Genomic DNA, 20,139 nt, shown 5'->3' on the forward strand with positions numbered 1-20,139 from the left:
CTCATTAATAGTGTCTGAACTAAGTGTAATTAAATACAAGAACTAAAAAAAATCAAATAAAAGAAAAGGATTGACTAAAGAGTATAGGCTAGTGATAAGAGTCGAGGCTGAGTTGAAGGCAGGAAACACGAGTGTAACTCTGGTTGTTGACATCGCCTAGTGAAGGTTTTTAAATCCTCCTCCACTCTTACTAGCCAGTGAACCCTTGTCACCAGCACAGGTGAGATCCCTTCTGAGAAACTGGTGAAAGACGAGGATAATAAAACAAATACTGGTCGGTGGAATAAGGAAAGTGGTGTGGAAGGGGGTGGTAGGACGAGCTAGCTCGCACCCCTTCCCCTCGTAATTTCTTCCTTCCGCTTCTGCCATCGCCGCCGCCGCGGCTGTCTCTGTCTGCTGTCCGGTGCTGACGACCTGTGTACCGTCTCCAAAATGATATTTGTTCCAGTACACCTGTTACAAACAAAATAAAAACTTTCCAATGCAGCTCATAAACCAACACTCATATTTCTGCCTCTTTCATAACGCCCTGGGCCACTTTTCATTCCAAATTAAAAGAACGAATAAAATATAATACCCGGTACTAGGTTGATTTTTTTTAAATCACAATGTAAAATTAAAAATAGTTGTTGGTAACGAAAAGAATAATAATGCAGGAGTCAGTGAAGCCTAGACAGTCCTTGTCTCCAAGTGGAAGGTGTTACACATTAAGTGGTGAGGAATTACACACGTGCAACACCCTGGCTATCCTTATTTAAAGACATCCGATGCCAACCGATGGCTTTATCAATTCAATACAAAGAAGACATATCTTCGCATATTTACTTTGTATTAAATTGATAGTCACTAGTTGCCGAAACGTCAACTAAGATAGCCAGGTGTTGCGCATGTGTCTCACTCATCAGCTTGCAATATTGTATATCATTACTGTAATGTCACGTAAGTGTTGTTCTGACCACTTATACAGATCCTCTTACTCTTTCAATTTTTTTTTCAAAGGGGGAAGAAGGGGTACCTTGAGGCTGGCGAAGGACCCTTGATCCAAGAAACTGAAACTAGCCTCCCAGTCTTTATAATAAACCTCATCACCTGAAATTTCCCAGGATGTATACAACCCCTAAGGATTTAGGGTTTCCCCGTGTGTATTACATATAGGGAGGGGTTCCTTGCCGTGGATGGTCCAGCGACCGAACTCATGACCAATAAGGCTGTTGGTAACTGCCCGAGGAAGACATGCGATACTTTGGTGGGTGAAGAAGCAACATTCTCGAGATCCATAACGGTCAACCTTTGTCCTGCTAAGTACACCACTGCAGGTAGCTCACGACAGTGGAAAGTGAGCCTGGAGACGTGAGTCGCAAAGCACCGTCCAGCCTGCGACCGACGGATAAACGTCCAAGCTTTAGCAATGTCTGTACTTCAGTAATGGTTGTCCTTAAGCATTGGAATTACTGAAACAATGTAATGAGCAATGTATGTACCTAGCAGTGTCTATACTTAGCATTGTCTGTGTCTTAGCAATAGGCAAGATGTTGTTGAGTGCTTGTGTGAAGAAAGGTAGCAGTACGTCTTGAGTGACGAGTGTGTGATATGAAAGGTTGAGGCTACGTACACGGGCACGGCACATCCCGCCGCACGATGTTTGGAATAAGTTGTCTCGGCTTATAAAGTTTAGAAGCGTCCAGCATTATTTATTTTTTGGTATTGCACTCTCCAAAGTCTTGCCTCGAGTTTGAAGAATTTTTCCTCGTGTCGGGGTAGATGACACTCGTACGATAGCGGCTACGAATATCAGAACTTTTGCGAGTGAGGAGACGGACGGAAAAGAGACAGGGGCATTGCTATAAGTCGGCGAATGTGACAGTATTTCGAGAAGTGAAGCGAGTTATGGCAACCTCGTGTTAGTTTCCGCGAGAGTGGTTTGTATACCACCGCTCTGTCTTAGATGCCGGGTCCATAGTGAAAGAAGAGTTCCGGACCGATGGGCGTAAAGACCAGTTTCCTTCAGTAGCCTGATAACGAGCGGGTCAACCCTGCTGTTAGAGGTGTTCCGATACACCTCCGGGTTACTTTCTAAAGTGTGCATTTCGTAACAGAGCGCCAGTCCCTGAAGCAGCTTAAGAATACCTTCACAGAGACGTCAACCTTCATCTCTCTTTTCAACCTATCACGGAGCCTAACAAGACTAACAGAGGTAGACGTATCTACCATTTGGAGCAGCCACGGGACTAAATGATTTGCGTCCTTCTAAATCCTGGCTTGACTTTGGTAAATAATGATCATTTGATGATTCAGTGGGGTCAGCGCTGAGCCTCCAGATTCACCTGCATCAGCTCAACAAAGAAGCTCGTTGCCCGCTTGTGGGCGGCACCTTCAGGGAGGTAAGTCTAAAACACTCGAGTAAAGCAAGCATTTTATTAAAACCAACCAACGTTAATCTCTTAGAAAGCTTGATAAACCTTTTTTTTTGAGCGAAACGTTGTCTTAAAAAAGGCCTGCTCTGCTTGAAGTCTTTGTATGACCCAGTTAGTCGTCACTGCCATCCAACCAGCTCCAGGGACAGGGTCAACGTTTACGTGAGAGGAAGCAGAGTATACGGGTTTCCATGCACTGTTAACACATGAGATCACCTCTTAGCCAATCTTCTCAGCCGTGACCTCCCTTGTATGGGAACCAGTACGGCTCATGGCGTCATCGGACCTCGCAATCTCCCCACCATGAAAAGGTGACTACCCACCGGGAGTCTAGCGTCAAGAACCTCCTTCCCAGTCATTCCCGAGGCTCATGCGTGTTGTGGCTCATGTTAGTTATCTGGGACTTCCCCAGTCTTCCTTCATCAAGAGGATCAGGTTGGTAATCTCTTTCAGTTTCACCCACCATTGTCGCAACAATTCGACTCTGGCCATTGACACTGTCACCACCACTCTCACATAACCAATAATTTAACAGAGGAATATAAACTAATACAAGGTGTAAACGGGGACCCATTAACTTTGGAGTAGTAAATAATAAGGATTCAAGGGAAAACAATGATATTCATTCTCGTCCAGTACTATGTAGATTATGGTGTTTGTTCTAAAGAAGCGAAATATGTAATGGTTGGTTGGTTAGCTTGGTTTAAAGTCTCAGCTATGCGAGGGTCATTAAGGCTGCACGCCATCTCCTCACCACCAGCCATGAGTACTTTAATCGCTAAAGTAAGGATTAAAACACACTATCAGGTGCATATACAAAGAGACATCTCTGAGTTCATATACGTTTTCTTTGCTGATGTCGAGAAATGTATAAAACTAAATCAATAGACCCCTGACTATCTTCAAGAGGGAGCTGGACGGGCATCTAAAGTCAGTTCCCGACCAACCGGGTTGTGATTCGTGCGTCGGTTTGCGTGCGCCCAGTAGTAACAGCCTCGTTGATCAAGCCCTGATCCACCATGAGTCCTGGTCATGGACTGGGCCGCGGGGGCGTTAACCCCCGAAGCATCCTCCAAGTATGTTAGTAAGTTTATTTAGGTACAGGTACACACGTTACTATGTATAATAATTGTACTTATGTGTCAGTTACCTAACATAACCCCAGAAAAGCTAAACAAAGTGACTAATTTCCATCGGGGTCTTTGTAATATCTTAATATTTAAAGAATAGCAGTAAGATACAGTAGAAAAGTCATGATTATATCATTGTAATAATAATAATAATAATATTATTTACAAGTACAAGGTATACAGGTTTACCTGACATCAATAACATACTACTATACAGAAAGCCCCTTGTTATGCAGAGCATTTGGGGCAAATTAGGTCCTTGTCCTTGTATATGTTCACCCATTTTACTGATGGGTGAACATATACAACCGGTGTAAAGAAACACGCTGGGAATCGAACGCAGACCCTCGCCGTGTGAAGCAAGAGCTTGAGCCACCAGGCCACGGGGCACCATTATATGTCTATAATATTATTATTCTTAATACAAACCCCGCAGAAGGTATCTACCATTTATAAAGAAACTGTAAATTTAACCTGAATAAAGACAAAATATAAAATGGCAGAAAAGGAAACATTCAGCGGAGGATTTTATAAAAATAGTGAGCCCTCTCTTATTCCATTTTCTTTCAAATCAATGTTATTTTTGGAGTTAAAGAAAATAATACACGGTGCATGATAGAGAAACTCATTCTCATTTATATATATATATATTTATATATATATTTATATATATATTTGTATATATATATATATTTAATATATATTTATATATATTTATTTATATATATAAATAATGTCGTGCCGAATATGTACAACTGGTCAATTAGCAAGAACTCATTTAAAATTCAGTCGTTTCTGAAATTTTCTCTTATACGTTTAAAGATATATTTTTTTCATTAATGTTGATGTAAAAATTTATAATTTTGCACCAAAAGCATCTTAGAAAACTTACCTAACCTTATTATAACAAGAACAATTTATTTTAGCCTAACCCAACTAAATATATTTTAGATTTGTTTACAATAATTTAATACTAAACAAACACAGTGAAATATATTTTTTTCGTTAGGTTCAGAATTTTTTTGGCGAAATTATTGCATACACAAATTTTCGCTTGTCCTATATGGCAAGATGAGCGTTGCTATTTAAGCCAAGATCGCAAGTTCTGCCTATTCGACACGACATTATATATATATATATATATATATATATATATATATATATATATATATATATATATATATATATATATATATATATTATATATATATATATATATATATATATATATATATATATATATATATATATATATATATTATATATAAAACTAATAATAGCAATTGCTAGTACTAATTTATTATAAATTATTTGTAGTAGTAGTTGTATTAATATTATCAGTAGTAGTTGTGGAAAATACTGTATATATTTTCCAGAAATTCAGTATTTATATGTAAATAGATGGCCATACTGTATTTGATAATGTTTGTGTCATAGAAAGCGGAAAGCCTGCGTCTGGGCAGACAAAACTCGCCATCTTGGTTTTGAATTTGTATTAGAAACGGTGAATGGGGAAGAATTTTTCGTGCTCTAGAGGTTAAAATTGTGCTGACAACTCTCAAATATGAGGCGAAATTGTTGGATATGCATTCCTGCATAACTTGAGATATCAGACGACTGGACAAGACAGCTCCAGGAACCTCAGATAAGCTCTCTAGATTTGTGTATAATTCTGGCCAGTGTTTTCATAAATTTAGTTAGTGAGGTTTTTCTGAGTATGATACAACTTAATATCCAGTCAAATTGGCGAGTGGTATTAAGATATATTTTCCTTCTGTTATGTAAATTGTTTAAATATAATCATTTTTTAATTTTAATATACAGTCCACAAATTTATATATTTACCAGCATTCCTGGTGATGTATATTTCATTTAATTAATAGGTCCAGAGCAACTTGTGGATATGACAGTTGTAGGTATCGAAGGGGGACATTTTTGCGACCTAGGTGTCCCAAATTCCTACTTGTCTATGTAACATTGATAAATAATAATAATCTTTGTTATCATTTACTGTTATGTACATAATTAGTTACATTCAGATAAATGCAATTTTCCACAGTAGTAATTAGACAAAGATTTATACATGGAAAGGTGTATTTTTCTCGGAATATACACAGTGACAGTTAACTTTAATCCCTATTTTAGGAATATAGGTATTCCTGGCTGGTTGTGAATAGGTTATATGCAGGCTTAATGAGCCTCGTATACTCGATCGCCTTCAAACCCTATTAACTAACCAACGACACAAACATACACTTTGTATTCATTCTCAAGTTAGTTAGTTAAAGATTAGCCGGTTCTCCCGGCCCGGGCCTTGTCCAAGTGGTGGCCCGGCCTTGGCTCCCTCTTTAGGGAGTGTCTGAGACCTAAGTCTCCCATGGGAGGAGGCACAAGTACTTCCTCATCTTTGGGACCAACTGTCCCCAGGCCTAGCCACAAGCTAGGCCTCTCTGGTCTGCCATCCCCACCCCAAGGGAATGACAGTCTTATGAGCTAAAGGCTAGGGCTCAGGCACCTACCCTACCCTAGAAGGGTTAGGCATGGTGTCGATCCATTCTCAAGTGTACATCATTCAATGTATACCCACTGACAGCAACAGTGTGTGTGTACTTGGAGGAATTTATATTAGTATGTATACGATAAGAGTTTACTTTTATCCAATATCTTGGAGATAAAGCTCTTTGACTGGTGGTGAATAGTCTTTAATGGCCTTTTGCGTATCCGATTGGCTTGAAACCCAATTAACCATTCAGCTGTAGACACAAGATTCATACACCGAATCGATTTATTCCCCCTTTCTTTGGGATTCAATTTCTTAGCGGTTTCGAACAAAGTGTTGTATTTTGCTCAAGGTAAGGTTGGTGTTGACACTGGCCTGTGTCAGCCCTAATATATCAATTGCATTAAAGCAACTGCGATTTTGGTCCTTAAGCGATAATTAACGACTTTCTTTTCTGGTTGGCTTAAATTTTCGATGCTGGTTTATTCTTGTGGAAAGTCTGCACTCGTTCTGGGATGTGTTCCTCATAATTTGCTATTTTTTCTTTTAATTGAAAAAATTGGGATATTGCTTTTTCATGGGAAGCTTTGTTGAAAGCCTCTTGTGACTGGCTTCAAACCCTACCATCTGGAGGTCGTTCCGGGGATCAACACCCCCTGGGGCCCGATCCTCGACCAGGCCTCTCGATGGATCAGGGCCTGGTCAACTAGATTGTTACTTCTGGCCGCAAGCAACCCAACGTACGAACCACAGCCCGGCTTATCGGACACTGACATTAGGTATTACCGATGCCCAACTCTGCACATGCACTGAGGTACTGGAGGGCTGGGTTTATGGTATATGGGGGGATATCTTTCTAGGACTGTGCAGTGACCGAAATACATTTAGTCTGGAGTTTACCTGGAGAGAGTTCCGGGGGGTCAACGCCCCCGCGGCCCGGTCTGTGACAAGGCCTCCTGGTGGATCAGAGCCTGATCAACCAGGCTGTTGCTGCTGGCTGCACGCAAATCAACGTACGAGCCACAGCCCGGCTGGTCAGGCTGTGTAGACTTTTAGAACATCTTGGGTACACTGCAGGTGGAGGCCACAGTATTTGATGAAGTGACCAGTATCCACAACAGTGTCATGTGAACCTTTACCTTCCCAAGGTTCACATGGCTCGTTGCTAGTGTTGCCTTGTTTCCTGTCGTCGTTGAAACTTTATGAAAGAGTGAAGGGGTTTCAGAGACTAAGTCGTAGGTCATGTAACTGGCCAGTTAGCTACCCTCTCTCATTATATACATTCTCTTGTACAGCAGTTAGAAGCTGACTGACACCGTCTTCACGAATTTTAACACTAAGAATTATTATAATAAAGTTGGTAGAATTACCGACAATATGTAAAGTAAAAGGACACAAGTGCAACTAATGTGACATTTTATTGTGGCAACGTTTCGCTCTCCAGGAGCTTTATTAAGCCATTACAAACAATACATGGACACAGAGGGTATATAAAGGCTCAGAGTGAGGTACCATTTAGATGTTCACTAGTAGTAGTAGTAGTAGTAGTGACAAAAGTAGTAGTAGTAATACAATATGGTAGAGCAATTAATTCGTACATGAGTAAAAGGATATAAAAGCTATTACTTGGGTAACATAAAAATAGGTTGGACAAATATAGACTGGAAAGAGGCAGGTAGTTTCAGTGTTCACTCTCTGTAATGTGCTTTGTGTAGTATAACAGGAGAGACTATGTGATGGCAGGGTTTACTGTTTTCAGGAGGATTCTTGCTAAGACTTCAGAGATGGTGAAGCTGCCGTTGTTTTGTTTAATTGTATTCGAAACAGCGATCAGTGCTGATTCGAGGCACTTGCGTCTGCGGAAATTAGTTTCTTTAATCACTAATTGGGCGTCTCTGAATTTCATGAGATGATTGGTAGAATTTCGATGTTGTACACAGGCGTTGTTCAAGTTATCGTTCCTACATGCGTAAATGTGTTCATTGAGGCGGGTGTCGAGGTTTCTTGCTGTTTCACCTACGTAAATCTTGTCACAGCCTCCACAGGGTATAGTGTAAACTCCTGCGTTGACTGGTTCGTGGTGCTTGGATTTTGTTCTGGTTAGATCCTTTATTGAAGTGCTAGAAGCGATGGCGACTCTGGTGTTAGCTTGTGAAAGTACTTTTGAGACGTTCAGTGCAACCTGGCTGTTGGGAAGAATTATAACTTTGTTGGGAGTGGTGCTGGTGCGTGGAGAATTAATGATCTGAAGAGCTCTTTTCTTGCAGTCTTTGATGAAAAAGGAAGGAAAATGTAGCTCAGTGAATGTTTGGTGAATGTAGTATATTCCTCGTCAAGAAACTCAGGACTACAAATTCGGTATGCTCTTAGGAAAAACCCGATGATGATGCCTCTTTTGGTCTTGGTATCTTGACTGGAATAGAAGTGTGTGAGATAATTTTTATTGGTGGGTTTCCGATAAACTTGAAATCTTAGGTTGTTGTCTACTTTGTGAATGAGGACGTCGAGGAAAGGTAGCTTGTCATTGGACTCTTCTAGTGTAAACTGGATCGCCGGTTCAACTGCGTTGAGCCTTGCCTGAAGATTCCGTACATCAAAACGTTTGGGAGTTATTACGAGGACAATGGAACAATACTCTTCTCCAGAATGAGGGACTGACCACCTCAAAACTTTAAGGGTGATGGACTGATTACATCGTCAAGTATCTTCTGCTTCTATCAACTTTGCTGTACTCGACTGAAGAAGCCTACTGTGTAGGTGAAACGTTTCGAAATAAAGATACCTAACTGTTGCATATGTGTCTTACCTAAACAATCTGTCGGTATTTTATACCATTTTATTGTTCACATTGTTTGTAATGGCTTGATAAAGCTCCTGGAGAGCGAAACGTTGCCACAATAAAATGTCACATTAGTTGCACTTGTGTCCTTTTACTTTACAAGAATTATTTCAGTGGATCGTATCTTTTTCTTTAGCTTCGGATATAAATGTGAATATCTATTACAGTCCATAGCACGCATTTCTGTCTTGTCAGTATCACAGCTGAGTGAATCATTAGTAATCATTACTGTTCCCAGACACACAAACCGTCGAATACCGAGGCCACGTATATGTTAAGCCTGCGCACTATCATTGTATAATACAATGAAAAGCGCATGAATCGTACGCGCACGCGCGCAGCCTCGGTTTAGGTTCCCATCCAGTTTTGCCTGAATGTTGTTCATTACGATAATTCTAAGTAAACGAGAAAATGCGAAACCTAGAATTTTTTTCATACTGAGTGACTACTGGCATTAGGTGACATGAGTGACACAAACAACTAGAGGTTATCGCGACCACAGAACTTTTACTTCCCTGGTGTTGACCATCCTAGTCACCGCTACACTAACGGGAACACAATCCACCGATCCTCATTTATACTGTGTCTAGCCTAGGGCGAAACACCGCCACATTATTACACAATGGTTTTGCTGTATCTTATTCTGCATTTTTTTCTGAATGCATTTTTTCTAGGTTCAGTTCAGTTTTACATTTTAAAATTGTATAAAAAAATACGTTCAAAGAAAAGATTTTCTTGGTTCTCAGCAAGAACTGATGTCACGGTAAGTACGAGCATCGACACCATGCCTAACCCTTCTAGGGTAGGGTAGGTGCCTGAGCCCGAGCTTTTAGCTCATGAGACTGTCATTCCCATTTGCCCCCTTGGGGCGGGGATGGCAGACCAGAGAGGCCTAGCTTGTGGCTAGGCCTGGGGACAGTTGGTCCCAAAGATGAGGAGGTACTTGTGTCTCCTCCCATGGAAGACTTAGGTCTCAGACACTCCCTAAAGAGGGAGTCAAGGCCGGGCCACCACTTGGAAAAGGCCCGGGCCGGGAGAATACCGGCGAATATTTAATAATAATAATAATAAGTACGAGCAGGTCACACACACACTATATATATATATATATATATATATATATATATATATATATATATATATATATATATATATATATATATATATATATATATATATCTATATATGTCGTGCCGAATAGGCAGAACTTGCGATCTTGGCTTAAATAGCAACGCTCATCTTGCCATATAGGACAAGTGAAAATTTGTGTATGCAATAATTTCGCCAATATCATTCTGAACCTAACGAAAAAAAATATATTTCACTGTGTTTGTTTAGTATTAAATTATTGTAAACAAATCTAAAATATATTTAGTTGGGTTAGGCTAAAATAAATTGTTCTTCTTATAATAAGGTTAGGTAAGTCTTCTAAGTTTCTTTTGGAGCAAAATTATAAATTATTACATTAACATTAATGAAAAAAATATATCTTTAAACTTATAAGAGAAAATTTTAGAAAGGACTTAATTTTAAATGAGTTCTTGCTAATTGACCAGTTTTACATATTCGGCACGGCATTATATATATATATATATATATATATATATATATATATATATATATATATATATATATATATATATATATATATATATATATATATATATATATATATATATATATATATATATATATATATATATATACACACACATATATATATGTGTCGTGTCGAATAGGCAGAACTTGCGATCTTGGCTTAAATAGCAACGCTTATCTTGCCATATAGGACAAGCGAAAATTGTGTATGCGATAATTTCGCCAAAATCATTCTGAACCTAACGAAAAAATTATGTTTCACTGTGTTTGTTTAGTATTAAATTATTGTAAACAAATCTAAAATATATTTAGTTGGGTTAGGCTAAAATAAACTGCTCTTGTTATAATAAGGTTAGGTAAGTTTTCTAAGATTCTTTTGGTGCAAAATTAATTTTTTTTACATTAACATCAATGAAAAAAATATATCTTTAAACGTATAAGAGAAAATTTTAGAAAGGACTTAATTTTAAATGAGTTCTTGCAAACTGACCAGTTTTACATATTCGGCACGATATATATATATATATATATATATATATATATATATATATATATATATATATATATATATATATATATATATATATATATATATATGTTTCCATGAGCATGTAGGATTCGAACCCACGGCAGGACAACCCTAAAAGTATGAAACCGACGCATTTAAGACACTGGACCAAGTAGGCTGCTATATTATACCAGCAACTGGGTATAGAAGAGAGAAGCAAGAATGGAGCATCACTGAGACCACAGATGCAAGTTTTTATGGGAAAATATGGCGCCAACATGACCAGCTACCAGGTCTAGCCCTCGTCTCAACACCAGCTCCAACGAATAGAGAAAATGGAAATGAACGATAGTAAACAACTCAGTGTGTGGTGTGACTCCAAGCGGCGGCTGCGAGGGAGAGCTGACAATGAAGGGACAGGAGCTAGATCTTGCTGCTGGTCATGTTAGCAAGAGATTCTTCAATGAACACCTGCATCTGTAATCACGGTGGTTGCCCTGGTAACCTCTGTAAGTGCATGTTTTGTGTAGCTGGTTGTATCTTACTGCAACTGTCATGTTTCAATATCTTGGTAGTTCTAAGAATGTTTTACCACGGGACCGACCCCCATCATTCAGTTATACATTATAACTGTGTATATCATATTTAATATTAAGCACGCGCACACACACACACACACACACACACACACACACACACACACACACACACACACACACACAATCAGATAACTGCTGCAGCATACGGGCGCCTGGCAAACCTACGGATAGCGTTCCGATACCTCAGTAAGGATTCGTTCAAGACTCTGTATACAATTTACGTCAGGCCCATACTGGAGTATGCAGCACCAGTTTGGAATCCACACCTAGTCAAGCACGTCAAGAAATTAGAGAAATTGCAAAGGTTTGCAACAAGACTAGTCCCAGAGCTACGGGGATTGTCTACGAAGAAAGGTTGAGGGAAATCGGCCTGACGACACTGGAGGACAGGAGGGTCAGGGGAGACATGATAACGACATATAAAATACTGCGCGGAATAGACAAGGTGGACAAAGACGGGATGTTCCAGAGAAGGGACACAGACACAAGAGGTCACAATTGGAAGCTGAAGACTCAGATGAATCAAAGGGATGTTAGGAAGTATTTCTTCAGTCATAGAGTGGTCAGGCCGTGGAATAGCCTAGAAAGTGAAGTAGTAGAGGCGGGAACCATACATAGTTTTAAGGCGAGGTATGATAGAGCTCATGGGGCAGGGAGAGAGAGGACCTAGTAGCAATCAGCGAAGAGGCGGGGCCAGGAGCTGTGACTCGACCCCTGCAACCACAAATAGGTGAGTACAAATAGGCGAGTGTATACACACACACAAACAAACAAACAAACACACACTGGTCCTAGGACCAGTGCTATTTTTTATATATGTGAATGACATGATGGAAGGGACAGACTCTGAAGTGTCCCTGTTCGCAGGTGACGTGAAGCTAATGAGAAGGATTAAATCAGGTGAGGATCAGGCAGGACTACAAAGAGACCTGGACAAGCTGGACACGTGGTCCAGCAACTGGCTTCTCGAATTCAACCCTGCCAAATGCGAAGTCATGAAGATTGGGGAAGGGCAAAGAAGACAGCAGACAGAGTATAGGCTAGGTGGACAAAGGCTGCAAACCTCACTCAAGGAGAAAGATCTTCGGGTGGCCATAACACCGAGCACGTCTCCGGAGGCACACATCAACCAGATAACTGCTGCAGCATATGGGCGCCTGGCAAACCTGAGAATGGCGTTCCGATACCTTAGTAAGGAATCGTTCAAGACACTGTACACTGTGTATATCAGGCCCATACTGGATTATGCAGCACCAGTTTGGAACCCACAGCTGGTCAAGCACGTTAAGAAATTAGAGAAAGTACAAAGGTTTGCAACAAAGCTAGTTCCAGAGCTCAGGGGAATGTCCTACGAAGAAAGGTTGAGAGAAATCGGACTGACGACACTGGAGGACAGGAGAGTCAGGGGAGACATGATAACGACATACAAAATAATGCGTGGAATAGACAAGGTGGACAGAGACAGGATGTTCCAGAGAGGGGACACAGAAACATGGGGTCACATTTGGAAGCTGAAGACTCAGACGAGTCACAGGGATGTTAGGAAGTACTTCTTCAGTCACAGAGTCGTCAGGAAGTGGAATAGTCTAGCAAATGATGTAGTGAAGGCAGGAACCATACATAGCTTTAAGGCGAGATATGACAAAGCTCAGGAAGCAGAGAGAGGACCTAGTAGCGACCAGTGAAGAGGCGGGGCCAGGAGCTGAGCCTCGACCCCTGCAACCACAATTAGGTCAGTACAATTAGGCGAGTACACACACACACACACACAAAGCAATGGAGAATTCACTGTAGAAGCAAAAATCCTGGCGACAGGGGTTTCTAACCCCTGTCATACCTCCCTGGCAGTGCCAGGAATCTAAAGCACGGTGACCAGAAGCACTCAGCCATGACCCCCGTATAAGGATGAAGTGATAGTTTAAGCCATCACTGCTGCCTCACCCCTGGAGATGTTCAGACTGCCCCATCACTGCTGCCTCACCCCTGGAGATGTTCAGACTGCCCCATCACTGCTGCCTCACCCCTGGAGATGTTCAGACTGCCCCATCACTGCTGCCTCACCCCTGGAGATGTTCAGACTGCCCCATCACTGCCGCCTCACCCCGAGAAACGCTCAGACTGCCCCATCACTGCTGCCTCACCCCTGGAGATGTTCAGACTGCCCCATCACTGCTGCCTCACCCCTGGAGATGTTCAGACTGCCCCATCACTGCTGCCTCACCCCGAGAAACGCTCAGACTGCCCCATCACTGCCGCCTCAACCCGGGAGACGCTCAGACTGCCCCATCACTGCCGACTCAACCCGGGAGAGGCTCAGACTGCCCCATCACTGCCGACTCAACCCGGGAGAGGCTCAGACTGCCCTATCACTGACTACTTTACTTCCGGAGACATGGACACTGAAAGCAATATTTCCTAGACTTCCTGGCACAGGAACACATCAACGTCAGATTTTCCGACGAGTTCCTCTTACGAACAATTTATCCATGGCTGGGGATTCGAACCTGCGTCATACGTCCTCTGCCTTGCTCCAACACTATCATGGCATTGTCACATCACCTGAAGGTTATGTCATTTGATGTATACATATTAATTATTTCTATCACATACTGTTTTATCCATCTGAACATGATCTTAAGCCTGAAACCGAAATATATACGAGTATCTTTCATTAAAACTCTTTAAATTTCCCATTTAACGTTTAAAAAAAAATTAAAACGATGCAAATAATTCATAAGTAATTTTCAGGTATATCTGACGGTCAGTGACCTTTAAAAAATCTCCATTCACCAGCCAGGAAAGTCTGAAAGTAAAGAACATATTTTTAATTGAATTACAATTCGTCTTTAATCAGGTGCAGAGCTGGTCTTAGTGAGTAGTAATCAGCTGGCAGCTCTGGAGGTCACGGAGACCCGTCTCCCTCTCACCAAGACCAAGAAAAACTCTTTGTCAGGTCTTTGTAGCAAACTAGCGTGAATGTTTCAATCAGCGGTGAATGCTGCTCCCGACGCCGCACGACTGCCTACAGACGTTCACAGACTTGACTGTTACAGACTACGTTCACAGACTCGACGTTCACATACATGACGTTCACAGCTGCGAATTGGCACGGGTCTCAGTCGTACGATGACCCATCACTAGCTACTCAAAGGCGTCCTCGATGTTGTAAAATTGGAGGTACCGTTAATAGCTGCATGGCTGGGGCGCGGCGATTCCTGCCCAATGACTGGGGCCCATTGATTCTGGCCACATGGCTGGGGGACGGTGATTCTGGCCACATGGCTGGGGGACGGTGATTCTGGCCATATGGTTTAAATACGACAGGTAGCAGCAAACGGTCGTATCTCAGCAGTGTCTAGTATCTCGATATATAAGTAGTGTAGCTAATGACTACTGGCAGGGATGCGTAGATGTTCTCGTTCCGATATATAACGATGGTAAAGCCTGACTCAAAATTCAAGCAAGAAACCTGACTCCAGCTAGGCCAACTCCGATTTTGGGTTCGACCGTCTCGGAAGCACTAGGACTGACTACTCCACCGTTATCCTAGAAGCAGCGGTCGAAGGAGATAATGATCAGAAGATGTGGAGGTAAAATCAGAGGCGAACAACACTATACCTTTGATACACGGCTTGTTTATCACTTCGTATCATGACGCTGACTGGACGCTGACCTCAGCCTCAGCTTCACTCCACGGACGAAATTTGATCTCATCCATTCCAATGAAGTAGACTCGTAAGCGATATTTAGTTTCCACACCCTTCAGACCCTATACACGGTATCCTCACCTTCCATGTAAAGGTCTTGATGGATGTCAAGCATTTATTATCTTCTACAACCTAACGCTTGCTTACTTGATACAAAAATATACCTATGTACTAATTAACCTGACCCAAGGAGTTGCCTATAAACTTATCTTCATGCCTGCTCTAAGTATCAAGCACAAAATCCCATTTAACTGGGAATATAGAACGTCCATCTCATGATACCAGACACTGAAAAATCATATTAACTTTTAGCCCCTCAATCTGGCAGCCAGATCCAAAATTTTGACCCCTGGTCTATATAGGGTTGTGGTGGGCTCAGTCAAGAGCCCACCACTCGAAAACTAGGTGCTTACTATTCCTCATTGGCCGTTTGAAGATAGCGTGGGGGCAGAGCAAGGGTAGACGTCAGGTAATGAGGGACCTCTGATGGGTGAAGGCCGGTGATAATGTAAGCTAGGTAATGATGTAGGCTAGGTCATGATGGAACCCTGATCGACTAAGAAGTATGGAGGGATGGAAGGGGAAGTTCTGGTTACTAAGGCGGCTAAGAAACGCGCAAAACGGTCACTGGATACGGAATATAAATCAAAGTTTTCCTGGCGAGAAGGGAAGCAGGTAGCAAATAGGGACAGGGGTGAATAGAGTTGTAAATCTGAAAGAGAGGGAGTGATTGACGAGATAGGAGAGAACTAGGGGTGTGAAGAACTACTGATGGAGTTAACGAGAGAGGGTGAGGCGAGAAAGCCAGGGAGGAAGTAAGGATGAGGCGAGGAGGCCAGGGAGGGAGCGAGAGCGAGGCAAGGAAGCCAGGGAGTAAGGAAGAGGTGAGACAGAGAGTGAGTGAAGGTAAGGCAAAGAGAACAGAGTGAGGGGTAAGGCAACGAGAACAGAGTGAGGGTAAGGTAAAAAGAACAGAGAGAGAGGGCCCAGATTATCGCACGACAGACAACACGCTTCCACAAACATTTGCAGCATCCACAAAGGTTTTGGGCTGGACCTTGAAGTAGCAGCTTAACGAATGCCGTCAGTAATGATAAAACCTTGCCCATACGTCAAGTGATATCAACAGCAACGTTGAAGATACAAATATTAAGCACATGTGCAACATCTGGGTATTTTTATTTGTAGACATTTTACCAGAAGTACCTTTTTCAGTTTAATTGAGAAACCACTGGCTGGTGAAACGTCTTCAAATACAGACACCAGGTGTTGCACATGTGTCTAATTCTTCATCTTTTCGATACTGTATACCATTATTTCAATAACAAAAATATTACCTTGGCATAGATTCTGAAACATCCCTTTACATTTACACTAGTGTAAGCAGAGGAAGAATCTGCTTATACCTGCGCTCATGGACATGGGAGCATGGGAATGGGTCATGAAGACGGGGGTTGGGGCATGGGGATGGGTATTAAGAGTAACGGTATGCTAAAAGCTGCCTTACTGCCGATATCTCACAACAACGAGTCGAGTTCATATAAGGAAGAGCTCTAAATGTAGGAGTTACCGCGTTGGAAGGAGGAAGAGCGTGTGAGGCGCAGGGTGTGAGGAGCCGTGTGTCTTATACTGTGAAGAGCAGAGAGGGGGAGAGAGAGAGAGAGAGAGAGAGAGAGAGAGAGAGAGAGAGAGAGAGAGAGAGAGAGAGAGAGAGAGAGAGAGAGAGAGAGAGAGAGAGAGAGAGAGAGAGAGAGAGAGAGAGAATAAAAAGTAGAAGTATGGAGAGGAGTGAAACAGAAAATAGAAGAATATGCGAGGGGAGCATAGCATCAAAAAGTGTGTTGGTTACCATTTTGTCCAAGGTACATGTCGATCAGACACTAAGCCTGTTGTATAAGTGTGCATCAGTGTGTTGTATAGCAGTGGGATAGGTAGTGCGTGTCAGGGACAGAAACACTGAGATAAAGAATTCTGAGTTCCTCTATATAAATGGTGCGTCACACTGACAAAGTGGCAGCTTCTCTCAGATACTGTGTTTCTCTTGTAAATTCACTCCATTTCACATTCAATATGCGAAATAAACTCTCACCCTACGTCTTTCCTAACACCTTCCATTTCTCAGGTAGGAAAAATAAGAACACGGGACAGATCAGAAACTGCATGTAGATATCAAACGATCCCTCGAAAGCAGTTAATGGCCAGCTGGTAATTTACTTAACTGCATGTATGAAGGGAGGATACGAAATTCCCTGGACATTTAATGGTTACAGATTCTCCCTTTGTGCATTCGTTGCACCACTGATATAGTATGTACGGGAGAAGGAAAGCTTCGTCACTATACGTTTAAGTAGTGAAAAAATAAGGATGTGCAACTCACTGAGTAAACACAGACTGGAAATGGAAGAGGTAGAGGAAGATACGAGCACAACAGACACCATTAACATATAGAGGACGACACATTTACATGTCTTGACTGACACTGCTGACAAGTGAAAATAGAGTTCACACTTTTCCTGACTGATGCCTTTACTTTACTTGGCTGACAATGTTAAAAGTAAAGACTGACAACTTCCTCCTCCTCGTGTGTCGCTGCCAAGACAATGAGATGCTAGACACTAGCTATCACTAGTATCACTTCTAGAAATCTGACTTCAGAACGTGTGGATAATAAGATGAAGCACTGCTCTAACGTCTGGAATACTGTTGCTGGCTCTCAGCTCTTCCCAAGGCAAGAGAGATACCAGAGCTGGAAAATGTACAGATAGCTTTTACTGCCCGCATAGAATTAACGAATATCTCAACATCCGTGACCCAAGACTCTTCGACCTTCTATCAGGAGATATCAAAAACATTGCCGGAATAAAGGAAGTTTTCAAGAAGAAATTTTACCACTACCACTTACATTATCGAATCAGACGGAAGACTCTGCCCTCTAACACTGAACACACACAGCTTCGAGTTGGAGTCCGTCCAGTGATAAATGAATCTAATTGCAGTAGTTCATTACGATTTTCCCGAGATCAGAGAGGCTGTGATGGATGTGTAGTCCTGCGGGCCGTTGTCAGTAACAATATGGTTGACCAGGCAACCAACAGGCAGGGAAGTTTGGCCTCAGGCCAGGCATGAAAAATAAAAGAACTATCGAAACTATTGACAGGTATGTCATAATGCTTAGAAGAGTCTGGAGGGCGTGGATATCAGCGGGTAATGATGAATGTTGACTCACCTGTTCCGTGAGACGGGAGGCATGATCATCAGCTGGAATATGATGAATGGAACATGAGTCATCTCCTGGACAGAGAGGGTGATAACACCTGCTGGGATATGATGAATGGGGCATTGTCAGGTTTCTCCTAGTCCTCCTCTCCGCCAAGGTCGTCATGTTCACTTCCTTTAATCTGTCCTCGTTGAATATTTTTCTGACTTCGGGGACCAGACTAACTGCAAAACTTTGTACCATAATGAGCTTCTGCAGGTTCTTGATCAGGTGAGGAGGGAAGGGGGATCCCATGCACAGGAGCCACTGCCCTACGATACGTTCTGTATCGAGCTTTGAAGGATTGTTCCAACAGGTTTCAGAATGCTGATCTGAGGTTCGTTAGTCTTGTATATGCAGTTTAGGTTATATGATTTATACTTGCCTCAAGTGATACATTTAATGTGATATTTACACTCGAATCATTTTCCCTCACTTATATTTGCTGCTACTCTGTTCCTAAGCTGCCCTCTGAGCCCAGTTTATGTTTACTTTCTTCAATCTTCGTGGCCTTGCATTTGTTTGGACTGTACTCCAGCAGTGACTTGTTGGCCCACATTTCCAGCCCGCCTACATCTTCCTGAAGGTTGTCTCTGTCCTCGCCTGTTCGAAATATTCTCAGTGATATATCGTCAGCAAACGTCATAGATAAGATTCAACTCCGTCTGTTAAATCACTTTCATATACGTATTAGGAAAACGACATTAGGAACTACTTCCCATTTTCTGTTCTTATGCCTTATGGTTACTCTGTCTTCTATCTTTCAATCACTTCCTGATCCACTGGAACACTTTTATCCTTACTCCCTACTTATATACATGTACATTGGAGCCTCGGTACTCGAACAGCTCCCTACTTGAACGCTTGTTAGGTAAAAAAAAATTGCTTGGTAGTCGACCGTTTGCTCGGAACTCGACCAAACACGACTTGCTAGAACGTGTGCGTCAGTCTCCCCTCAGCTGTCGTTCAGTGTAACGCTCCACTGACCTTCGCTGTAAACTATTTCGTTTTTCTTCGCATTTTATATTTGTATAAATAAGTCACCATGGGGCCTAAGAAGATTAGTGATAACAGCCAACCAAAAAGAAAATTGGTTAGTCACAACAGAGATGAAGAAAGAACTCATAGCAAAATATGAAAGCGGTGTCCACGTGTCTGATCTTGCTACCCGTGTAAAACATTCATTGTTTTATGTTCACTGTAAAAATCATGTTAATCCATTCATTATTAACGGTGCTACGTTAGGTGTGTTTGCCCTGACAAACACAGCCTCCGCCTCTCCATATAATATACCTTTTATTATTAATTTCGGGGTCTTTATTGAACTTCTAGGCTATCTATCGTGTTTCTGATATCAAGCTGGAATAAATGTGATAGATAGATAACCTTTATTACTAATATTAGCATAATTACACAACACTGTATTCACGCCAACGCTAGTATCCAGCTATCAAGACGACTCATCAGATACCAAATGCTCCTGCTGGTCCCTCCCTCTCCTTCCTATAGCTCCTCACACTTCAGGCCCCTCTTATATTACGCTTGCTTTCCATTTTGAATTTTTATTCACACAAAAAATAGATTTAC

The 20,139-nt window shown here is 41.8% G+C and overlaps 1 protein-coding gene across 1 annotated transcript in view; it reads right to left on the reverse strand.

Moving 5' to 3' along the window:
- The window catches only part of LOC128689133 (uncharacterized), a 724,351-nt gene that overhangs the window by 469,332 nt on the left and 234,880 nt on the right, over positions 1–20,139 (reverse strand). The gene's annotated exons all lie outside the window — the stretch shown is intronic.

Source organism: Cherax quadricarinatus, chromosome 21 (genome assembly GCF_038502225.1).
Source record: "Cherax quadricarinatus isolate ZL_2023a chromosome 21, ASM3850222v1, whole genome shotgun sequence".
Lineage (NCBI taxonomy): Eukaryota > Metazoa > Arthropoda > Malacostraca > Decapoda > Parastacidae > Cherax > Cherax quadricarinatus.